The sequence below is a fragment of the Rattus norvegicus genome, chromosome 15 (assembly GCF_021556685.1).
Source record: "Rattus norvegicus strain SHRSP/BbbUtx chromosome 15, alternate assembly SHRSP_T2T, whole genome shotgun sequence".
NCBI classification, from domain to species: Eukaryota; Metazoa; Chordata; class Mammalia; order Rodentia; family Muridae; genus Rattus; species Rattus norvegicus.
The window spans coordinates 85,143,783-85,159,568 of NC_141548.1; the positions used below are offsets into that span (position 1 = coordinate 85,143,783).

Here is a 15,786-nt window from a genome sequence, read left to right on the forward strand (position 1 = left end):
TTGCTTCTGACAACATATATAAACCCAGACGGACAATATGATAATTAATATATCATGGTCTAAGGGAGAAGAGTAGACAGGGAGAGAGAAGAGGTTGATCAAGGACACGAGTAGACAGGAGGAGTAACCTTCAGTAATCGATTGCACATAAAACACAACAGTGCATTGCATATTTCCTAATTGCTAAAATAATAAAAATTTACCAAGAAATAGTGAGTAAAGTAGATTTACTAATTAGACTTGTGTAATTATTCTGCATTATAAACATAAAAGTTACATCACATTCCATTAATATGTATTATTAATCACAAACAGTTAAATTGTTAAATGTAATTATGGAGGGATGAATTCTGGAAAGAAAGTCTGAAGAGCCTGAGGGTCTTTCCCTGGGGATCAAACATGTCTAGTGAACACCGTGAAGATACACTGATTTAATTGTCTATATGAAGTTATTATAAATTATTTGCAGGGCATTCAACAAATGGAGAAATAATTACATAAGAAAATTTGCTTTATTTAACAAGAAAATTGAGAGCATGTCATGGTGGAGCCATGGCTTTGTCCCCATATCACTCTATTTCAACATCCTAGATGCTGAATTTGGAAAGTGAGTGCATTTAAGAACAGAGAGGTACTTCCTCTAGTCCAGCTTCTGCTTCAGGAATAGTATTTTATAGTTTCAGGGAAGCAGTATTTTCCATTCTGTCCACCCCTCCCAACCAGGGAGGTCCAGTCCTGGCAAAGCAATTGAGTAGTCTGGGCTCCATTCCCTCCAGAATCTGTTCCCTAGATTCAGCTCTCTACAGAATCATAGGCCAAGACCAGTGCACTGTCATGACCACCCTCACTTTTGCACCTTGGAGAGCAGAGTTTTCTCAATGGCAGAGGCAAAGTAGAGAGCAATCAAGGACCCTGCCCATTCCCACTCTTAATTCTGGAGAGCCATGGTGTGCTCCAGAGCAAGTGGCCAGGGTCCCTGTCACCAGCTCCATGGCTGAAATGTTGAGTTTTTTTTTTAAAGAGAACAATTGGCTATAAGAACAGAGAACACCAGAGGCTATCCCCAGGGCACTGGTTTTATTTGAAACAGAGAGTAAGGATGTCCGAAGTAGAGTGCCTCAGAGGCAAGGCATATCTTAGTAGTAACCAATTAAAGGAGTGCGGGAACTCTAAGAAAGAAAGAACCAAACTGTTAAAAAAAAAGTTTTCAATTTAATGGCAAGAATCACAGACAGAAATAGCTAAGAGTTCTCTTGGGAGTATAATAAGTTTTCAAGCATGAACCTCAAAGGCTATCCCCACAAAAGAGGCCCAAATTTAATGAGATCAAACTGTGGAGCGGTGTATGCCCCAAGGCTTTGTCAAAAATAATAGAACAATCACTAGACATTGTTAGAAACTAATAGCTGAATGTGATAACAGAGGTAGACAATTTACCAAGAGGTCAGGAAGAAGGAAAGATAAAGAGGGCCTCTTAAATCCATGTTATCCCATGGTGACTGTTAATAAGCCCATGTCTGCTCTCAAGGATGTATTCTGCACTCAGAGGAAACTAGACGTCATTCAAATAGCCTCCCAAGCCTCCAATATGTAAACAAACAGACTTAATGAAAGCATGAGCCTGGAGCAAGGTATGTGGAAATCATGCTTCTGAGTTGGCGTAAAATCTAAATGTCTAATTATTCACAATTGACAAAATTGTGGAATATTAAAAACAGAAACTGTGACTGGATCACATGAAAAAGAGCAAAAACCAGAAATGAACCAGCTAAGTTGATACATTTAGCAAATCATTCAAATCGATTACAAATGAAATCCAAGAAACCCATGCTTTAAGCAGTAGAGAAAGATAAAATGGCAGTGTGACCACATGGACAATGGACAGTGTAATCCAGTGGACACGTGACCAAAAATTTGACCATCTTTTTTTTTTTTTATTAACTTGAGTATTTCTTATATACATTTCGAGTGTTATTCCCTTTCCCGGTTTCCGGGCAAACATCCCCCTAATCCCTCCTCCTCCCCTTCTTTATGGGTGTTCCCCTCCCCATCCTCCCCCCATTGCCGCCCTCCCCCCAACAGTCTAGTTCACTGGGGGTTCAGTCTTGGCAGGACCCAGGGCTTCCCCTTCCACTGGTGCTCTTACTAGGATATTCATTGCTACCTATGAGGTCAGAGTCCAGGGTCAGTCCATGTATAGTCTTTAGGTAGTGGCTTAGTCCCTGGAAGCTCTGGTTGCTTGGCATTGTTGTACATATGGGGTCTCGAGCCCCTTCAAGCTCTTCCAGTTCTTTCTCTGATTCCTTCAATGGGGGTCCTATTCTCAGTTCAGTGGTTTGCTGCTGGCATTCGCCTATGTATTTGCTGTATTCTGGCTGTGTCTCTCAGGAGCGATCTACATCCGGCTCCTGTCGGTCTGCACTTCTTTGCTTCATCCATCTTATCTAGTTTGGTGGCTGTATATGTATGGGCCACATGTGGAGCAGGCTCTGAATGGGTGTTCCTTCTGCCTCTGTTCTAAACTTTGCCTCCCTATTCCCTGCCAAGGGTATTCTTGTTCCCCTTTTAAAGAAGGAGTGAAGCATTCACATTTTGATCATCCATCTTGAGTTTCATTTGTTCTAGGCATCTAGGGTAATTCAAGCATTTGGGCTAATAGCCACTTATCAATGAGTGCATACCATGTGTGTTTTTCTGTGATTGCGTAACCTCACTCAGGATATTTTCCAGTTCCAACCATTTGCCTACGAATTTTATAAAGTCATTGTTTTTGATAGCTGAGTAATATTCCATTTTTTAGATGTACCACATTTTCTGTATCCATTCCTCTGTTGAAGGGCATCTGGGTTCTTTCCAGCTTCTGGCTATTATACATAAGGCTGTGATGAACATAGTGGAGCACGTGTCTTTTTTATATGTTGGGGCATCTTTTGGGTATAAGCCCAAGAGAGGTATAGCTGGATCCTCAGGCAGTTCAGTGTCCAGTTTTCTGAGGAACCTCCAGACTGATTTCCAGAATGGTTGTACAAGTCTGCAATCCTACCAACAATGGAGGAGTGTTCCTCTTTCTCCATATCCTCGCCAGCATTCGCTGTCCCCTGAGTTTTTGATCTTAGCCATTCTCACTGGTGTGAGGTGAAATCTCAGGGTTGTTTTGATTTGCATGTCCCTTATGACTAAAGATGTTGAACATTTCTTTAGGTGTTTCTCAGCCATTCGGCATTCCTCAGCTGTGAATTCTTTGTTTAGCTCTGAACCCCATTTTTAATAGGGTTATTTGTCTCCCTGCGGTCTAACTTCTTGAGTTCTTTGTATATTTTGGATATAAGGCCTCTATCTGTTGTAGGATTGGTAAAGATCTTTTCCCAATCTGTTGGTTGCCGTTTTGTCCTAACCACAGTGTCCTTTGCCTTACAGAAGCTTTGCAGTTTTATGAGATTCCATTTGTCGATTCTTGATCTTAGAGCATAAGCCATTGGTGTTTTGTTCAGGAAATTTTTTCCAGTGCCCATGTGTTCGAGATGCTGCCCTAGTTTTTCTTCTATTAGTTTGAGTGTATCTGGTTTGATGTGGAGGTCCTTGATCCACTTGGACTTAAGCTTTGTACAGGGTGATAAGCATGGATCGATCTGCATTCTTCTACATGTTGACCTCCAGTTGAATTGACCATCTTTTGAATTCTACATCATTCAATAGGATTAATTGTAGGTGATGAATAGAAAATACCGAGATTCCAAGAAAATCTTGTGGCATTTCTGACTGGCACGTCTGCCCTCTACAGCAATGCAGGCCCACTCCACTCTCAGCAGAGATCTTTGTTGTATATCTATGACTCTATAAGTCATTCTTTCTGATATTCTAGCAATAACCTGAGGCTTTGTTTCAATTTTAATGTAATTGTAAGAATTTTACATCCTCTTGCTTCTTATAAAGAAAAATTATTTTTTGAAGAAAAAATGAGATAAAATAAAGTCACTTTAATGATAATGAAACATTCAGATTCTTAAGATGTTCTTTGAACAGAGTGAAAGAGTCCTTATTCAAATACATCGAGAAGACCAAAGGATTCCAGTATCGCTAATTACAAATGAAAGAAACAATACGGATTGCCTTGCCGTTTTCCTACCTCATCTAAATCAATCAAATGCTATCCCTATATCAGTACCAGCAGGTCTATGGCATGAAGCCATGATTTATGTGAAATTCTGGCACAAAGAGAAGAGTAGAAACAAGTTGTATTGAGAAAAGAGATGGTACTCTGATGCATAAACCCTGACATAGTCATTCTACCAGTAAAGGTGAAAGGCATGTTTTGATTCTCAGTGTGGATGCTACGATCTGTAATCAATTAACTCTAATGCCTTTGGGCCTGTGAGGAGGGGTGGGACAGAACATTAAGTAGGAGTGTGTAGTGGAGAAAAATTCCTCACTTCATGATAGGGAAGTGGAAAACAGAGAAGGTGAGGATGTCCTACTATTTTTTTTTTTCAAATGGGTTACACAGTCACCTGAAGGCCCAAGATAGACACCAACTCCATGAGGTCCTAGGTTCAGTACAGGAGACTGAAGGTAGGGCCTCATACATGCTAGACAAACTGCTAATACACAACTACTAAGCCTGACCTCTTAAAGATTCTAGTAGCTTCTAATTATGCCTTGGGGCTTGGAACACACAGGTCTCTGGGGGGAACTCTGGATCCAAACTAAAACATTCGTGAATCAGATGTACTAATGAAGAGAACAAGGTAGGAAAATAAATTACTATTATTTGATAAAATGAGCATGTTTTCAAAGCCATTTGAGGTCAAAATAGAACTATTATTTCTTTATTTTAAAGAGTGTATTATATTTATGCATTTGTGAGATATGGAAATAGATGAATGAATAGATAGATAGATAGATAGATAGATAGATAGATAGATAGATAGATAGATAGATTCTAGCATGAATGTGTTCTGTGGATATTTTTATTACAGCATATGTATGGAGGTCAGAGGTTAAGCTGTAGGAATAGGTTCTCTCTCCTTCTACCACTTCAGTTCTAAGGATTTAGGTTAGGTTGTCAGGCTCAGTGAAAGGTATCTTTACCAGTTGATCATCTTGGTGGTCCAAGAAAACTATAATATTTGGGCATCTTACACAAATTGCTACCCTGAAAATATATAAAGTACCAGGTGTTTTCTGAAGACAAGTTTGTTGCTGTTTTTGTTGTTGCTTTTACATTTGATTCTCTTCTGGAATATCCATGACACAAAAATCATTTATAGTTAATTGAATAACTAATGAACAATATAAATTTTCTAGGTCATGAATGTGTTTCATAACAAAGAGGATTGTTCCTAATATTGTATGTTTATTCAAAATAACAGTTCATTCCGTTCCTTCTCTAAAAGCTGGGTGAGATGCTCTGTGCAGAATAACATGTTCATTGTTTGCAGCATCCAGCTAAGTAGGCCAATTGACCACTTGTAAGCACTGTTGTGCTACATTTAGTCATTATCTCAAAGTAAAATGTTATATAAGCCAAGGACCATAGTCACTACAAACAGCCAATGTGCCGATAAGAACTTAGCAGGGTCAACTAGGGCCAGAATAATCAGAAGAACTGGAGGGTTACGGTCATCTGGGTAGATTCTGATTGTTCTCACTTCTGTGACCAGACAATGATTGTTCTGACTCATTCAACAGAGCAATCTGGGGCTGGGGTTCTAGCTCAATAGAGAGCATTTGCCTAGCATATATGAGGTCTTAAGTTCAGTTCGCACGACCACACTAAATCCAATCAATCAAGGAAAACAAAATATGCCTAAGTGAATCTTACTTGGCTCAAGACTATGAAATAGCTCCCAATATTGTAAAGCTGCATCCCATTGTCAAACTTTCAGTGTTTATTCATTATTTATTAAATGTTTATGGCATGTGAAGAAATGTATCTGGCACTGAGTAAGCAGGAAGCTATGCCTGTAATGTTTATTCAGAGTTCAGTGCAGTTTTGAAAGTCTATTTGGCACCAGGCACTGTACCTGCTGTGAGACGCTCACTGGTAGAGAGAACTGTTCTTGATTTTCGAGAGCACACAGTGGGAAAGGTGCAGAGGGATGACTGAAAGCTATAACTGAAGGCAAACGGAAGCTCTGCCACTTGCAGGACCTGGGTGACACAGGTGGACATTGTGCTAAGTGACTGCACCACAGTCAAATACTACCCAGTTTCACCTGCGTGTTGAAGGTAAAGTATTTTAAAAAGACAAAACTATAATATGTAACAAGGCTGATTAGAGGTTGAGAGAGTGTGTGTGTGTGAAGAAATTACAGTGATGAATTTTAGGCAAAAGAAATGAGCTGAAGAGGTCATCTGTGTAAAATCATGACTGTAGTTAATACCAACACATTACATACTTGAAAGTTGCTAGAATAAATTTGAAGGGCTCTCAGCAAACATATAGTGTGTGAAGTAATTTATATGTAAAATGGTCTGATTGTGTTAAATGGCTTAGATACAATGTATCTGCAGCATTAAACTATATGGAGGACATGATATCATTGCATCAGTAAATAAGTTAATAGTAAGAAGCACGAGAGCTTAAGAGCTGAATGAACTGTGACAGATTCTGTGGTGTGATTCATGGACTTGTTTCACGTCTACTCTTCGTCTCCTTTATCATCACTGGGAAGTAGAAGGTCTTGCGTTCATTAATTGATGGGAATTATGAAAGACTGTAGAAAGATGGGTGCGTGACTTCTTCCATTTCACTTCAAAAGGTCACTGGTAATACTCAAAGTTGAGGAAAATGGAGCCTAGTAAGAACTAAGGTAGTTTCCTAAACTGCTCAAGAAGAAAACATTTTATGAACCTAGCCACAAGAGGAAAGAGTATACAGCAAGAACCCAAGAGAATGCTCTAATGCATGACTTGTAAAGCTTAAAATGGAAAGAAATCTTGTCAGCTGTGACAGAATGAGAGACCCTCAAGGCAGTAATCTAAATGAGAGGAGAACAGATCTATAAATTTATTGTTTAATTTATATGTAGACTGAACTGCTTCAAACTCAGGTTCAAAGTTGAAACACATACAAACAGTGACCTCTGGCTTCTCTGAAAAACCTCATTGTGTCTAACAACACAGAGAAATGAAAGTGGTGGCAAGGCAAGGAGACCTTGGCAAGCAGGAGATAGTGAGAAACTAACTGGAAACCGGAAATACTGGATATCAGCTCTGCAATGGAAATGAAATCTGGACAAAGTGATGAGGACACAGAAGAGTCGTCCATGGGCCCAAGTCGTGAGGCAGCAAACAAAAGAAAGAAGCAGCCTCCAGAAGCAAAAGCAAAGTTTCGGCTGGGTAAGATGCGTACTGTTGATTGTGAAATTTATAAAAGTAAAAACAATGAGGAGAGTTAGTGAAATACACCCTTGTGTGCCTGTCTCTACAAGGGTGATAATTGAGGATAAAGAGAATAATTGAGGGGGGCACTTTCCCTGAATGTGTGTCATAGCATGGGCTAGGACCCAGACTGAATAAAATGTGGGAAAAGAATAATGTAAGCTAAGAACTAGCATTTATCCCCGTCTGTCTGTCTGCCTGCCTGCCTGCCTCTGTCTCTTTCTTGCTCTCATTCTTATTATCTTCTTTCTCTGTCTCTGTCTCTCTGTCTCTGTCTCTCTCTCTCTCTCTCTCTGAGTGTGTGTGTGTGTGCGTGTGTCCTTTTTAGTGTATTGAAATGTGAGCAATAGGGTTTGTCCATGAGGCAGCTCACATTAGAGTTTGGTGGACAGCCAATCGGTGAGGCAGACAGACAGACAGAGGCACAGACACACACAGACACACACACACACACACACAGACACACACACGCACACACACATGCACACAGACACAGACACACACATACATACACACACACACACACACACACACACACCTTGAAATGGGAGGTGAAGTACCGCTAATATGGTCTAGCAGCAGGCAGGTGTTACTCAAAAGAAAAGTGCTACTTTACTCTAGAATTTTATTATAGACCGAGAATACCTTCTCTGTTAGAAACCTGAGACTTGGTCTCCTGATGGCCACAATATGGCTTTCTCTGTTCTTTCATTTCCCAGTCTCCATTCCTTCATTGTACAGGACGCCCCTGGTGTATGTACATAAAAATATTAAACTTTTTGTTTTTTTAAAAAAAATGAAATGTGAGCCAGTTTCCAGATCTTAGGTCACAGTGTCATGGACAGTAAGTAATCCACTAGGACATTGTCACTCTGCCTAAAAAAAAGAAGATGCTAGAGAAGAGACTGGCATCTTTGACAACATCACAAGCTGAGACAAAGGAAGAAGTTAATCCTGACAGGAACTCTACAAACAAACTTCTCTGCTGAGAAAACTTCAAGATTCACTAATTTATAACCAACCCAAAGCCCCAGGTCCACTGAGTCAGCAAAAAATTACCTTAAAAACCACCATGAAGAGGGATGAAAGCCGGCCTGAACAGAAACTCGCTGTTACAAATATAGTTAAGCAAACATGGAGAGATACAGGCTATGCAGAAGAGCAGAGCCTGAGCGAGGAGAAGCAGTCTGGTAACAGGAGAAACCCTAGGTTGCAAATGAAAATACAATGGATGTGGCCATATCATAGTGTGGGACACTGAAGCAGTATACATCCAGCTAGTCCACTAAAGAGAGAAGCTAGTGGAGCGAGCCCTGAGCTGAGGTGGTGTTCAATGCTGAAAGGTGGAAGGACTCATGATCAGTCAACGGGGGTGGAGTGGGGGATGGCTTAAAGAACACTCCTGCCAGAAATCAAGTCTAGCAGCGAGCAAAGTTAGAAAGTGAACTACAAGTTGTTTTCTAACTGAAGCTTTCCCATAAGGAGGAAAGGCTACAAAGATAACTCTGAGACTTGAGAGATGGGTCCACAGCTAAGAGCGTGTGCTAGTCCTACAGAGGACCCGAGTTAGAGTCCCAGCAACAGGCAGCTCCCACTACCTGTATCTCTAGCTACCGGAGTATTTGCTGCCTCTAGCCTTCACTAGCACCTGTACATATGCACCTATGTACAAAAATACACATTAATAAAACCATAAATCTTTAAAACAGAAAACATAACCTTGGGGATAGGGGAAACCTACTTTTATCACAATCAGGAAGGAATGTTGACTGATATATTTTTCCAGTGTATTATTCTTATTTTTAATTTTTGGCTTTTAGTTTCTTCCATCCTCAATTAAGTTCTGTTTGGTGTCTGTCTCTGCACCATTCTATTGCACTCTGCATTATTTATCAGACACTCAGCCCTTGTAACTTTCCTCAAATTATCTCATAGAAAAGGTAAGGGAAACTATGCCATTTTATGAAGTCAGGTGCTTTGCTATGCAAAATAGATACATGCATAGTCAAAAATGAAAGTCATAAAATAATTCCCCTGAGGAACATGGACACCAATAGTCCCAATAAAATATTTGCAAAACAAACTCAACACCATATTTTTAAAGATCAAAGAGAATAGTTAAGTTGGTTTTGTTCTAGTTTGCAAGAATGGCTTAATTCACACAGCTCTGTACATGGAATAAAATCCATAAATCATAAGTAAACTCAAGAGCAGAAAATACATGATCTTTTCAATAAATGGACATAAGATAAGGTCACATACCTTAGGTAGGTTCTAAACTTTCCCATCACAAATTCTTAACTACTTCATCTTAAAATTTGAAATAATAGTGGAGAAGGGAAATGGGATATAGCACAGACAGTAAAGAAGCACCCTAGAAACAGTGTGTTAAGTTAGGTTTGATCCTTAACACTGGGGGAAAAAAATGAATGACAGAAGCAAGACAAACTAGTGAGGGAGAACTATACTTCCAACTACTTAAGAGGCTGAAGCAGGAGGATCAGAGTCCAATGCCGGATTGAGCTGCAAGGTAACTTTAATACCATGTTGTACAGCTAGAATACAATATGACATATATGTATATAAATATACATACATACATATAAATATATATTTAATTTTCCAGTTTGGAGACAGGTGCCTTAACTCGATGTCTGCTTAGCCCTTCAGGCCTCCATCTTATTTGAAAACAGTTCCCTGTGATTCAGTTTCCCCACTGGAGATGAATCCTTCATCTGGGATCACAAATTTAATAAATTAACTCATAAAGATATTCACAGGAGCTTCTAATAGACTATTTTTAACCTATAGACTAAGAATACCATTCACTTGTATAAGTTCAATGTACTACTATTGAATACTTCTCTTGTGAATCCAAACAATGGCCAATGGTCCAGTAAAATGTATCCATTTGCCTATACACCTGTACGACAGTAAATATTTCCATGTGTCTCTTCAAAGACAATTATGAATGGAAATTTTTCTTATAAGGGAAAGGTTCTATCCTCTGTTTTGCTGATAATGATTCCATTATTAAATGCCAGCAGGAAGTTACATATTTTAATTGATGATTTTATCATAGTAACTACATAGACCTTTTCCCCCTGTCTTTCTGCCATTTTTAGGAGTGTTTCTAAAGCTATCAAAACACCTTGTTCATAAAATAATAAAATACATGTAAATGTGCAACAATCAAAAGTCTTTTTCATGCATGAGAGGCTGTAGACATTTAAAACAGAGTTTGTATATCAGAGAATTGTCCTTTTCGTTCCCTTCCGCCATGTTCAATAGGATTAGCAATGTAAGTTTACATACTCCTAAAATTTGTTGAATTCTGCCTTTGCGAGACTTGATATTACAACACAACATCACTTTCTTTAACACTTCCAGAAAAGTGTACCCAATTTTATATGTAATAAACATATATAACATCGTATCACATATAAGGTATAAAACAAGCACATAAATCAAATTTAGATGTTACCAAACTTCTATCGCCTAGTGACATAATAAAATATGAATTGATAATATTTAGATAAAATACACATGTAGAAAACCAGGAGAGGTTGTGCATGGCCAGAAAGATGGCTTAGTGGGTAAAAGCAACTGTCACCAAGCCCAGATGCTTGACTTACATCCCCGGGGATGCACATCAAAGGAGAAAACTGATTCCCACATATTGTCCTTGGGTCTCCATGTCAGGTACACAAGCTCTCTCTCTCTCTCTCTCTCTCTCTCTCTCTCTCTCTCTCTCTCTCACACACACACACACACACACACACATGCACACATATGGTACAAGGCACGGCACCTAGGTCAACCTTAAATTCCATCTTCAAATTTATCCTCAGACCTGGCCATCACCTCCTGCTCATCAATCCTTTACTTGGGTGTAGCTACAAATTACATAGAGTGAATTGAGACTGAGAAAAGAACAATTTATTTAAAGAAAGTGGTCAAGGAATGGTGCCACCTACCCATCTCCAAAATTTTAACCCAGAATTGCTCCTGTCTAAAGGAAATACAGGGACAAAGAGTGGAGCAGTAACTGAAGGAAAGGCCATCCAGAAACTGTCCCATCTGAGGATCTATGCAACCACCAAACCCAGTCACTATTGCTGATGCCAAGAAGTGCTTGCTGACAAGAGCCTGATATAGCTGTCTTCTGAGAGACTGTACCAGATCCTGACCAATAGAGATGTGGATGCTTGAAGTCAACCATAGGGCTGATCGCAGGGACCAGGGGAAGGACTAAAGGAGCTGAAGGAGCCTTATCTGCCATCAAAGGGAGGAGAGACCCTTGGTCCTGTGAAGACTTGCCCCCCCTCCTATGTAGAGGAATGCTAGGGCGGTGAGGTGGGAGTGTGTGGGTGGCTGGGGGAGCACCCTCATAGAAGCAGGATAAGGGGGGATGTTATACAGGGTTTGCAGATGGAAAACTTGGAAAGGGAATAACATTTGAAATGTAAATAAATAAAATATTCAATTAAAAAAAAAGAGATGGTCTAGTGCAATATATCCCACCATACTCTAGCCAGTATCTCTGGACTTCCTTTCTTCCATAGTTTAGGATTGAAAAGTAACTGCAATATTTTGGGTCTTATTTGTACTTTTTTTATTCATTGAGAGATATAGAAAAATTCAAGCTGAAGCTTGTTTATTTGTTTCTTAGCTTCCATCATCACATGCTATTCAAGACATCTCTGAAACAGGGGTATCATTATGTTAAGACTTCATTTCTTCTTGTTATGTCAATGCACACAGCCTGTTCATATCAGGCTTCAAAACTGAGTTTGCAACTGAACATTACAGTTACTTCTAATAGATTTTTAGAGCAAAACAACTCTGAATTATTTAGTTTGTGATTGGATTGAATGGTATAACTTAGTTGTGTTTCAACAACAAAAAAATCCTATAATTCAAAGTGTTAGAAACATCAAATAGTTCTGTATTGGTTTCTTGTTCCTTTTGAGTAATCAATTTATTTCCTATGACCTTTATGTTTTAAAAGATTATAAAATTTATAAGAGATTATTTGTCGGGGCTGGGGATTTAGCTCAGTGGTAGAGCGCTTACCTAGGAAGCACAAGGCCCTGGGTTCGGTCCCCAGCTCCGAAAAAAAAAAAAGAGATTATTTGTGTGGTTCAAAGCTCTGTTTACCATAGGATGTCACCAGATATTGTTGAGGTCCATCTATGCCACTTATTTTGTCAAGAAAGATAGAAATAAGAATACACTTCATTAGAAAATCAAGATTTAAAAAAGAAAGGAAACAAAATGCTTTTCTAAACTTAAGACTTGAGAGATGTTAAATAGTGGCCTACACTGTCTTCCTTGCTAATTTTATGGATAGATTAAGAACAGGCTACTATTTCAGTTCCTACGTACTGCTTAGACATTTGTTCTGATCACAAGAATATATCACGTTTTAGTATTAAGACACTCAAAGCTTATCTCATCTCCAGAAGATTAGAACTCTGGGTTCTCAGATATTGGCTGTTCATTCAGCCAAATGTGTTAAGAGGGGTTACTAGCCTGGGTACAAAATTCAGAGCAGCAAACAAAACAACAATGGTTTTCAACTCCTGAGGTTTTGTTCTAGTAGTAGAAGACACTGAACACAGATGAGTAAACATTATCTCAGAATGCACTACAAAGAATAATAGTGTAGGGGTGGTGATAGAAACTGTGATGAGATCAACTGTGGTACTCTCAAAAGAACAACAGAGAAGGAAGGCAGAGGTCTACAGCACAGCGACCTTTGGGAAATGAAGAGGCAAAATATGAGATGTGTTCATAGCTCTACTAAAATTGACATTGCTTGAGAACAGAGACACATACTAAATTTCTTAGACATTTTCATCTCTCTAGCCCCTCTTAGGACTTTGCACAAAACAGAAATCGGAACATATTTAAATTGCTTTGGAATCTATTTCACTAGTAACTTCACGGGACTGTCACATGAATCCTGCCAGATCATAATAGTTTCTCAGTTCTACTCGGCTTAGCTAGTATGAGAAATTTCATTGAACAATACAACAAATACATACTGGCAAATGAGGAAGATAAGAGTTGAATGTGTTCTTCAAAGTCTGTCATACAATGGTCTGCCAACTCCCATGTAGGAGCAGGAACCTAACTCATTTAGTTGTCATGATCTTACTAACACCTACAGAAACCTACCACCAATGTTAGCTGTCACATCTACTCATAATGTGTCAGTCTAGCAAAATTAGACTACCTGTAACTCACCTAAGAACTAATTTCCACAGACCTAGTCTATGCTGCATCTTAACAGTATAATATTTCAAGAGTCTTCATCCCAAAGAGGCTACTTACTGATGCTTGTCTGATGGAGCATTGTCTGAGTAGCAAGACCCTTCTGAGTGAGTGGATACTGAAAACCAACATTGCTTAAGAAAACATCAGATGTTTAGGGGCAAAGTGGCTCCATCTTCAGTGTGCGTCCCCAGGAAAATCAGGGTCAAATACTTAGCTGATGATCTAAGCCATGAGTCAGATACAAACTGATGTGCATATTGTTTCATTTTCACACATTCATATCCAAAGATGCACTACAGCTCTACATATCGCCTCTGTTGTCCAATTACAGGGCTTTCTCTACCCAACACTGTCCTTTGATGCCCAGTTGTGCCAGATCCAGACCTTGGACCCTTGCTTGGGCCATTAAGACAATTCCACGATCATTAAAATCAAAATGCATATGAATGCAAAGGTCTCCTATCATTTTGACATATTCAAAATACCAATTTGAGCCATGGTTAAGGTAACTCATACACATATTTTTTTCATAGTTAAAAGGAGAAAATGTATTATTTTTCTATGCTGGTGCTTTGCACTGGCTCGGCTCTTGGATTTCTCAGATCATCTCTGTTATGGAACAGTTAGGGTCAGGGCTGTTTTCCTCTTTTTTTCTAGAACTTCATTCACTTGAGGTAAGAACGGTTGATGGGAAATGTTTTTCATTTTCTCTGTCCTCTCTGACCTCTGCTTGATTGTTTTGTTGAGGCAACTAACATATTTTTTTCATTACTTCCTAAGTTGACACCTCATGAGGACAGATGTGTCAAGATGCTTTCTGATCTTTCCACATCCATGTGTCCTTCCTGTCTAGCTCAGATGGGGAATCTGACATACACTGTGATCACGCTGTAATTCTGACAAGAGAAATCAAGCTAAAAAGACCGTTGTCTCTGCACAAATAACCTAGAATTCCTCAGTCCTTTCCATCCATAAAACAAACGGGAATGTCAGCTTGCAACAGGGGGCAATGGAAAGAATGACATCTTGTGCTGGGTTAAAGCAACAGAGGTTTTTATGTCTCTTGTGCAAAATATTGAGTCTTCAATAACACTTTCATCATTTCCTTATTAAACAATGGACTGTATATAATATACTTAGACAACCAGAAAAACAGATGTCTGGGATTAAAAGGAAGGGATTGGTGCTCGGTTAAGATTTAGTATCACAAAGAAAATTAAATAGATTGAGAGGAAAGTGAAAGCGTTGTTTAGATGAGATTCTAATTCCTTTTTGCTGTCACTTCCATAATTCCCCAATCTGATCAACACTCTCTTAGACTTCTAATAGGCAATTTAACACAGGCTAATAGAAAAATGGCACTATTTGTTATAGCTTTGAGGGAAAGAAAACAGATTCATCTTCATTTTCACTTCCCCATAACATTTATTGAGTAAAAATATTCTAAAGCTGTCTGAAGAAAACTGAAATAGCTATCTTTATCTGGGATGGAGGAGGATCTTTGCTCATTTTACGACAACCTTGGAGAGCTGGTTAGATTACACTTAATGAGTGTTTGAGAAGGATGAAGGACTTTAAGTGTGTGAATTCTTTCCTTTTCATCCATTGGAAAGTGCAGTTCACTCAAGCCTATTCACCTCCCAGTTGCAGAACCTTCTGCATATCCAGCACCACTCATGGTATGAAGAGCTCTGCATTGCCTCATGGTAGGGATGAATACAGCTGCATCGCTGTCCTCAGAGAGGAGGCAGACAGCTGTGAGTCCTGAGCTGTCATTTGTCCCTAGAGAACATCCATTTGCAGTTTCCTAGGTATATCGTTCATACTTGCCGCTTTTCAATTAAAGAGAAGAAAGTCAACGCTATAAAAGTACTATTATTCGATAAAAATGATACAATTGTGTGGGACATAAGTAAACTTTAGTTCAATGGTCTATAGCAAAAACTTCATTAGAAAAGACTAGTCATGCTCTAAAACTACTATTTTCTAAGAATTTGCCTTGGAAAGAGATCTGAGGTGACAGGAGTTCATGATATAAAGTTGAGATCAGGCTTGTTCAGGTTGGTATGACCACAACAACATGTTGTAAAGAATTTCCTACTTAGAGGACTCTTGACCAGA

General features: G+C 39.1%; 2 long non-coding RNA genes across 21 annotated transcripts in view; one reads left to right on the forward strand and one right to left on the reverse strand.

The window, feature by feature from the left end:
* LOC102556284 (uncharacterized) overlaps positions 1-15,786 on the reverse strand; it is a 134,113-nt gene that overhangs the window by 95,779 nt on the left and 22,548 nt on the right. The gene's annotated exons all lie outside the window — the stretch shown is intronic.
* Positions 6,046-11,872, forward strand: LOC120097062 (uncharacterized). The gene is made up of 3 exons (XR_015638475.1): positions 6,046-6,228; positions 7,126-7,341; positions 11,402-11,872. It is a non-coding gene; the product is annotated as an uncharacterized LOC120097062 (long non-coding RNA).